Source organism: Cucumis melo, chromosome 8 (genome assembly GCF_025177605.1).
Source record: "Cucumis melo cultivar AY chromosome 8, USDA_Cmelo_AY_1.0, whole genome shotgun sequence".
NCBI lineage: Eukaryota > Viridiplantae > Streptophyta > Magnoliopsida > Cucurbitales > Cucurbitaceae > Cucumis > Cucumis melo.
In genome coordinates this window covers 23,872,394-23,880,694 of record NC_066864.1, presented here as the reverse complement: position 1 = coordinate 23,880,694, position 8,301 = coordinate 23,872,394, and positions in this window count along the sequence as shown.

Sequence of the window (8,301 nt, the reverse complement as noted above, 5' to 3'; positions counted from 1 at the left end):
TTACTCTCATTGTTAGGCCTTTAGAGAGATGATCTACAAAAGTCATCTCAGACCTTACATACTTCAAGAAGATAATTCTTTCATTCAACAATCATTTCACAACTCAATGTTTCAGGCAAATATGTCTTCTTTCGTCATGACACACTATTATTCTTGGCAATACTTATGACAACGTATGAATCTCAATAAATATATATTAGTATAGAGGCCCCCCACAAAGGTACATCTCCCATTAGGCTTCTATGTCATTCATACTAATGTCCTCATACAATGGTAATTCTCATTAAGAACACATATCCACTAGTAAAGCTTACTTCGTCATTCTGTGTTACCCAGTTTGCATACACTACCTCTCTAGTATGGTAGAAAATTTTTAAAATACAAACCAAAATCTATTATATCCTTAAAACTTCTTAATAAATGACAAAGAGCAATAATCTTAATAAGGATCATGTGTATATATATAATTAATTTTCTCAAAACATATGCAATAACAAGTCTTGTACAATTTATCAACAACATAATACTTCATCTAATCTTTATATATTCATATTGAGAAACACCATCTCATTTATTTTCCTTAAGGCGCATACTAGCATCATAAGATGTTCATACAAAAGCATCATTAAACTATTAAATCTCTTTAATAGTATTCAATGTGATTGACATAAATCAAAACATTCTCAATAATACTAAGGGCATCACATTAGTCGTCTCACATAAATCTTTCACTTCAAAATGTGAGGACCTAAATAACTTTATAGCATTACTAACATTTATGTTTGTATCAATCAAAGATCGGTATATCATCAACATACAAACATGTAATCACACAATCAACTCCAAATAACTTTTTTAGTAAACATATATATCAACAATACTCAACAAACTATTACTCATCAAAATTTTACTCTAACAATATGTAACGCCCCGAATTTTCGAGGTAAACTCTTACCGTTTTATGTAAATTTTTTTGAAAATTTTAATTTTTGGATTTATTTCTGAAATTCTGAAATTTTGATATTTGTAAACTCATATAATAATAATATAATAGTAATTATATTATTATTATTATTAGTAGTTATCATTATCCTTATATATATTATAATATTAATGTTTTCTATTATCATTATTATTATTAGTATTATTGTTATTAAATAAAATTTTTAAGTTAATATATATTTGTATATAATAATACTTTATAGATTTTTATTATTAATTAATATAATTAGAAATTAATTAATAGATATATATATATATATAATAATATCCTATTTATTATTATTACTAAAGTTATATATATATATATATATATATATATAATAATAAAATTTTTTTTTTAAAAACCATAACCCTAACGCGCGTCCCCTCTCCCTTTTTATTTTTTTCGTTTTTTCGGTCTCTTCTCCACCGCAGCGCCGCCGCTCATCCATCTCCGTTTCCTCTCCCTTCCGAGCCGCGAGCCGCCGAGCCGAGCCGCGAGCCGCCGAGCCGAGCCGCGAGCCGCCGAGCCGAGCCGCGAGCTGAGCCCCCAAGCCGAGCGAGCCGCGAGCCGAGCCGCGAGCCGAGCCCCAAGCCGAGCGAGCCGCGAGCCGAGCCGCGAGCCGCCGAGCCGAGCCGCGAGCCGCCGAGCCGAGCCGAGCCTAGCCGAGCCGAGCCACCTAAGCCTTCCTTCCTTCTTTTCGGTTCACGGTGAGTTTTCGGTAAGGTTTGTTTTGATGAATTCCCTAATGTTACCTCGACCGATTCGAGTTTGAATGTTGGATTAAGATATGGCCCTACTTTTCTCCCTTGAAGGTAGTGCAGAGTTGACGCTTAAGTTCTCGGGTTCCGCGGCAGACCTAGTTGGAGTTAGTTTCCTTTCCTTGGGTAAGTCAACGGATGTCGCTTCCGACCTTTCTTTAACGACTGCTACAAAAATCTTCAACTAAAACTTTCGTGTTCGCTAGGTAGATCTGTTGAGCGTGGTTTTCGTTCGAGGGGCATAACCGAGTTTCAGGTAAGGGTTTTCCTACTACTGGACCCCGAGTCCAGGCTAAGACCGTAGTAATCCACAGGGGATTACACGTTAATGACTGTACTGAATATCTGTATGCGTGTTGACTGTTAAGTACTGATATTATTTTCGGTCTGATGAAAATATACTGTGACTGCTGTTGTGGATTGAAATTATATGTTGATGGACCTTAAAGTTACGGTTAGTATGTATTAAACTCTGGTCTGGATGTGGTTCATGGAGTTTGGATGGGGAAAGACAGTGAGTCCGGTTTTGGTTGATTAGTCGATTGGGCCTAGGGTTTCCCTATTGGTGTACGAATCGGTAATGCATATAGCAACTGAGGGTGTAGATGTTTAGACCTATACTATCTGACTGACAAAGCCTATGGCGGGACTGTAATAGGAATGCCGTTGTGATGTGACTGATGTAGATAGTTTGGTAAGGGCTGAGGGGTAACGGTTAGCTTCATCTATGGGGTAGTGTACCTTACTGATGTGTGCATCCTTCGGGAGCACTAGACTGATATGTGCATCCTTCGGGAGCACTAGACTGATATGTGCATCCTTCGGGAGCACTAGACTGATATGTGCATCCTTCGGGAGCACTAGACTGATATGTGCATCCTTCGGGAGCACTAGACTGATATGTGCATCCTTCGGGAGCACTAGACTGATATGTGCGTTCTACGGAACCACTAGACTGTTATGTAGGGTACCCCCGAATAGGAAGTTAACTGTTGTTCCCTAACGGGCCCAGTAGTGGGTCCCTTACTGGGTATGTTTATACTCACCCTTTCTCTTCCTTAACTTTCAGGTAGGGTTACAGCGAGGGGCAGACCGACGAGAGGCAGGAAGGATGCGTGAAGGCCATATGGACGCGTCCGTTTTTCTTTCGCTTCCGCTATGTATTTTGTCAGAATATTTTGATTGTGATTTTTGGACTGGTGACTTGACATTTTATTTTGTGACTTTTTGAGTTATTAAAAATAGGGCCCGAAACTGTCTTTTGTAAGGTTTATAATGTTTTACTGAATCGTATCTGGTCTGTTTTAAATTTTATTTTGAATGGTCGAGTTTTGGTATTTGGTAGTGACCTCAGCTTAGTCCGGAAAAGTTGGGTCGTTACAGTTGGTATCAGAGCCTAAGTTTTAGGTTCTGTAGACTGACTTATAATGTGAGTCTGTGTTTTGTGTCCTTATGGCTGAAACGATCCTTGCCGCTCGTCAGGTACGCTCTCATGAAAGTATATGTATAACTCTACATGCATTACCTTACCTAAGTTAAACTGCAATTTCAATTACCAATTTATGACTTAAGGAATTGTTGGTGGTTATTAGGAAAATGCCACCAAGGAGAGGTGCACGAAGGGGTGGCCGAGGAGGCCGAGGAAGGGGAGCAGGACGCGTTCAGCCTGAGGTGCAGCCTGTAGCCCAAGCCCCTGACCCAGCTGCGCCAGTTACTCATGCGGACCTAGCCGCCATGGAGCAGAGGTTTAGAGATATGATTATGCAAATGCGGGAGCAGCAGAAGCCTGCCTCGCCAACTCCGGCGCCAGCTCCAGCGCCAGCTCCAGCACCAATTCCTGCTCCAGTTCCGGCTCCGGTACCAGTTGCACCCCAGTTTGTGCCGGATCAGTTGTCAGCAGAGGCTAAGCATCTGAGGGATTTCAGGAAGTATAATCCCACGACGTTCGATGGGTCTTTGGAGGATCCCACCAGGGCTCAGATGTGGTTATCGTCCTTGGAGACCATATTTCGTTACATGAAATGCCCTGAAGATCAGAAAGTGCAGTGTGCTGTTTTTATGTTGACTGACAGAGGTACTGCCTGGTGGGAGACTACAGAGAGGATGCTAGGTGGTGATGTGAGTCAGATCACGTGGCAGCAGTTCAAGGAGAGTTTCTATGCGAAATTCTTCTCTGCCAGTTTGAGAGATGCCAAGCGGCAGGAGTTTCTGAACCTAGAGCAGGGTGACATGTCAGTGGAGCAGTATGATGCGGAATTTGACATGTTATCCCGCTTCGCTCCCGAGATGATAGCGACCGAGGCGGCCAGAGCTGACAAGTTTGTTAGAGGCCTCAGACTGGACATTCAGGGTTTGGTCCGAGCTTTCAGACCCGCTACTCATGCCGATGCACTGCGCCTGGCAGTGGATCTCAGTTTACAGGAGAGGGCCAACTCGTCTAAGACCGCTGGTAGAGGTTCGACGTCGGGACAGAAGAGGAAGGCTGAGCAGCAGCCTGTTCCAATACCACAGCGGAATTTCAGACCAGGTGGTGAGTTTCGCAGCTTCCAGCAGAAACCTTTTGAGGCAGGGGAGGCTGCCAGAGGGAAGCCGTTGTGTACCACTTGTGGGAAGCACCATCTGGGCCGTTGCTTATTCGGGACCAGGACCTGCTTTAAGTGCAGGCAAGAGGGTCATACAGCTGACAGATGCCCGTTGAGAGTCACGGGGATCGCGCAGAATCAGGGAGCAGGTGCTCCACATCAGGGTAGAGTCTTTGCTACCAACAGAACTGAGGCTGAGAAGGCAGGCACAGTAGTGACAGGTACGCTCCCAGTGTTGGGGCATTACGCCTTAGTTTTGTTTGATTCGGGTTCGTCACATTCTTTTATCTCTTCCGCATTTGTGTCGCATGCCCGTTTAGAGGTAGAGCCCTTACACCATGTTCTGTCAGTATCTACTCCTTCCGGGGAATGTATGTTGTCGAAGGAAAAGGTGAAGGCATGTCAGATTGAAATAGCAGGCCATGTGATTGAGGTAACGCTGATAGTTCTGGATATGCTAGACTTTGATGTAATCCTGGGTATGGATTGGCTGGCCGCCAACCACGCCAGCATAGATTGTTCACGTAAGGAGGTAACGTTTAACCCTCCCTCGATGGCCAGTTTTAAATTTAAGGGAGGAGGGTCAAAGTCGTTGCCTCAGGTAATCTCAGCCATCAGGGCCAGTAAACTGCTCAGTCAGGGTACTTGGGGTATCTTAGCGAGTGTGGTGGATACTAGAGAGGCGGATGTATCCCTGTCATCAGAACCAGTAGTGAGGGACTATCCGGACGTTTTTCCTGAGGAACTTCCAGGATTACCTCCGCACAGGGAGGTTGAGTTTGCCATAGAGTTGGAGCCAGGCACGGTTCCTATATCCAGAGCCCCTTACAGAATGGCCCCCGCAGAATTGAAAGAACTGAAGGTACAGTTACAGGAATTGCTTGATAAGGGATTCATTCGACCGAGCGTGTCACCTTGGGGTGCGCCAGTCTTATTCGTTAAGAAGAAGGATGGATCGATGCGTCTATGCATTGACTATAGGGAGTTGAACAAAGTAACGGTAAAGAACAGATATCCCTTACCCAGGATAGACGATCTATTTGACCAGTTACAGGGAGCCACAGTGTTCTCTAAGATTGATCTTCGGTCAGGATATCATCAGCTGAGGATTAAGGAGGAGGATATACCGAAGACAGCATTTCGATCCAGATATGGACACTACGAGTTTATTGTGATGTCTTTTGGTTTGACGAATGCTCCGGCGGTGTTTATGGACTTGATGAACAGAGTGTTCAGGGAGTTCCTAGATACTTTCGTGATTGTGTTTATCGACGATATCTTGATATACTCTAAGACGGAGGCCGAACACGAGGAGCATTTACGTATGGTTTTGCAAACACTTCGGGATAATAAATTATACGCAAAGTTCTCGAAGTGCGAGTTTTGGCTGAAGCAGGTGTCCTTTCTGGGCCACGTGGTTTCTAAGGCTGGAGTCTCTGTAGATCCAGCTAAGATAGAGGCAGTCACCGGTTGGACCCGACCTTCCACAGTCAGTGAGGTTCGCAGTTTTCTGGGTTTAGCGGGCTACTACCGACGATTTGTGGAGAACTTTTCTCGTATAGCTACTCCTCTTACTCAGTTGACCAGAAAGGGAGCTCCTTTTGTTTGGAGCAAGGCATGTGAGGACAGTTTTCAGACCCTTAAACAGAAGCTAGTTACCGCACCGGTTCTTACTGTACCCGATGGTTCTGGCAGTTTCGTGATTTATAGTGATGCTTCCAAGAAAGGTTTGGGTTGTGTTTTGATGCAGCAGGGTAAGGTGGTCGCTTATGCGTCTCGTCAGTTGAAGAGTCATGAGCAGAACTACCCTACACATGATCTAGAGTTGGCAGCAGTGGTTTTTGCTTTGAAAATATGGAGGCATTATTTATATGGTGAAAAGATACAGATATTCACAGATCATAAGAGCTTGAAATACTTCTTTACTCAGAAAGAATTGAATATGAGACAGCGAAGGTGGCTTGAGTTAGTGAAGGACTACGATTGTGAGATACTGTATCATCCAGGCAAGGCAAATGTGGTAGCTGATGCTCTTAGTAGGAAAGTGTCACATTCGGCAGCACTTATTACCCGGCAGGCCCCATTGCATCGGGATCTCGAGCGGGCTGAGATTGCAGTGTCAGTGGGGGCAGTTACTACGCAGTTAGCCCAGTTGACGGTACAGCCGACTTTGAGGCAGAGGATCATTGATGCTCAGAGTAACGATCCTTATCTGGTTGAGAAACGTGGCCTAGCAGAGGCAGGGCAAACGGCTGAGTTCTCGTTATCCTCTGATGGTGGACTGTTATTTGAGGGACGCCTCTGTGTTCCGTCAGATGGTGTGATTAAGACAGAATTATTATCTGAGGCGCACAGCTCCCCATTTTCCATGCACCCAGGTAGTACGAAGATGTATCAGGACCTGAAGCGAGTTTATTGGTGGCGTAACATGAAGAGGGAAGTAGCAGAATTTGTTAGTAAATGCTTGGTGTGCCAGCAGGTTAAGGCACCAAGGCAGAAACCAGCTGGTTTATTACAACCCTTGAGCATACCGGAATGGAAGTTGGAGAACGTATCCATGGATTTCATTACAGGGCTACCGAGAACTCTGAAGGGTTTTACAGTGATTTGGGTTGTGGTGGACAGACTTACTAAGTCAGCGCACTTTGTTCCGGGTAAATCCACCTATACTGCTAGTAAGTGGGCACAGTTGTACTTGTCTGAGATAGTGAGATTACATGGAGTGCCAGTGTCGATTGTTTCTGATAGAGATGCCCGTTTCACTTCCAAATTTTGGAAGGGTTTGCAGACTGCTATGGGCACGAGGTTGGACTTTAGTACGGCTTTCCATCCACAGACTGACGGTCAGACTGAGCGTCTGAACCAGGTTTTAGAGGATATGTTGCGGGCGTGTGCATTGGAATTTCCAGGTAGCTGGGACTCCCACTTACATTTGATGGAATTTGCTTATAATAACAGTTATCAGGCTACTATTGGCATGGCACCGTTTGAGGCCCTGTACGGCAGATGTTGTAGATCCCCGGTTTGCTGGGGTGAGGTAGGTGAGCAGAGGTTGGTGGGTCCTGAGTTAGTTCAGTCTACTAACGAAGCAATCCAGAAGATTAGATCACGCATGCATACCGCTCAGAGTAGACAGAAGAGTTATGCAGATGTGAGGCGGAAGGACCTTGAGTTTGAGATAGGGAATAAGGTGTTCTTAAAGGTAGCACCTATGAAAGGTGTCTTGCGTTTTGAGAGGAGGGGAAAGTTGAGTCCCCGTTTTGTTGGGCCATTTGAGATTCTGGAGCGGATTGGCCCTGTAGCTTATCGCTTGGCGTTGCCTCCATCACTCTCGGCAGTCCATGATGTGTTTCACGTTTCTATGTTGAGGAAGTATGTGCCAGATCCCTCCCATGTAGTGGATTACGAGCCACTAGAGATTGATGAAAACTTGAGCTATGTTGAACAACCTGTTGAGGTGCTGGCTAGAGAGGTGAAGACGTTGAGAAATAAACAAATTCCCCTAGTTAAAGTCTTATGGCGGAATCACCGGGTAGAAGAGGCTACATGGGAGCGTGAAGACGACATGAGATCCTGTTATCCCGAACTGTTCGGGGAATAAAACTTTCGAGGACGAAAGTTCCCTAAGGAGGGAAGAATGTAACGCCCCGAATTTTCGAGGTAAACTCTTACCGTTTTATGTAAATTTTTTCGAAAATTTTAATTTTTGGATTTATTTCTGAAATTCTGAAATTTTGATATTTGTAAACTCATATAATAATAATATAATAGTAATTATATTATTATTATTATTAGTAGTTATCATTATCCTTATATATATTATAATATTAATGTTTTCTATTATCATTATTATTATTAGTATTATTGTTATTAAATAAAATTTTTAAGTTAATATATATTTGTATATAATAATACTTTATAGATTTTTATTATTAATTAATATAATTAGAAATTAATTAATAGATATATATATATA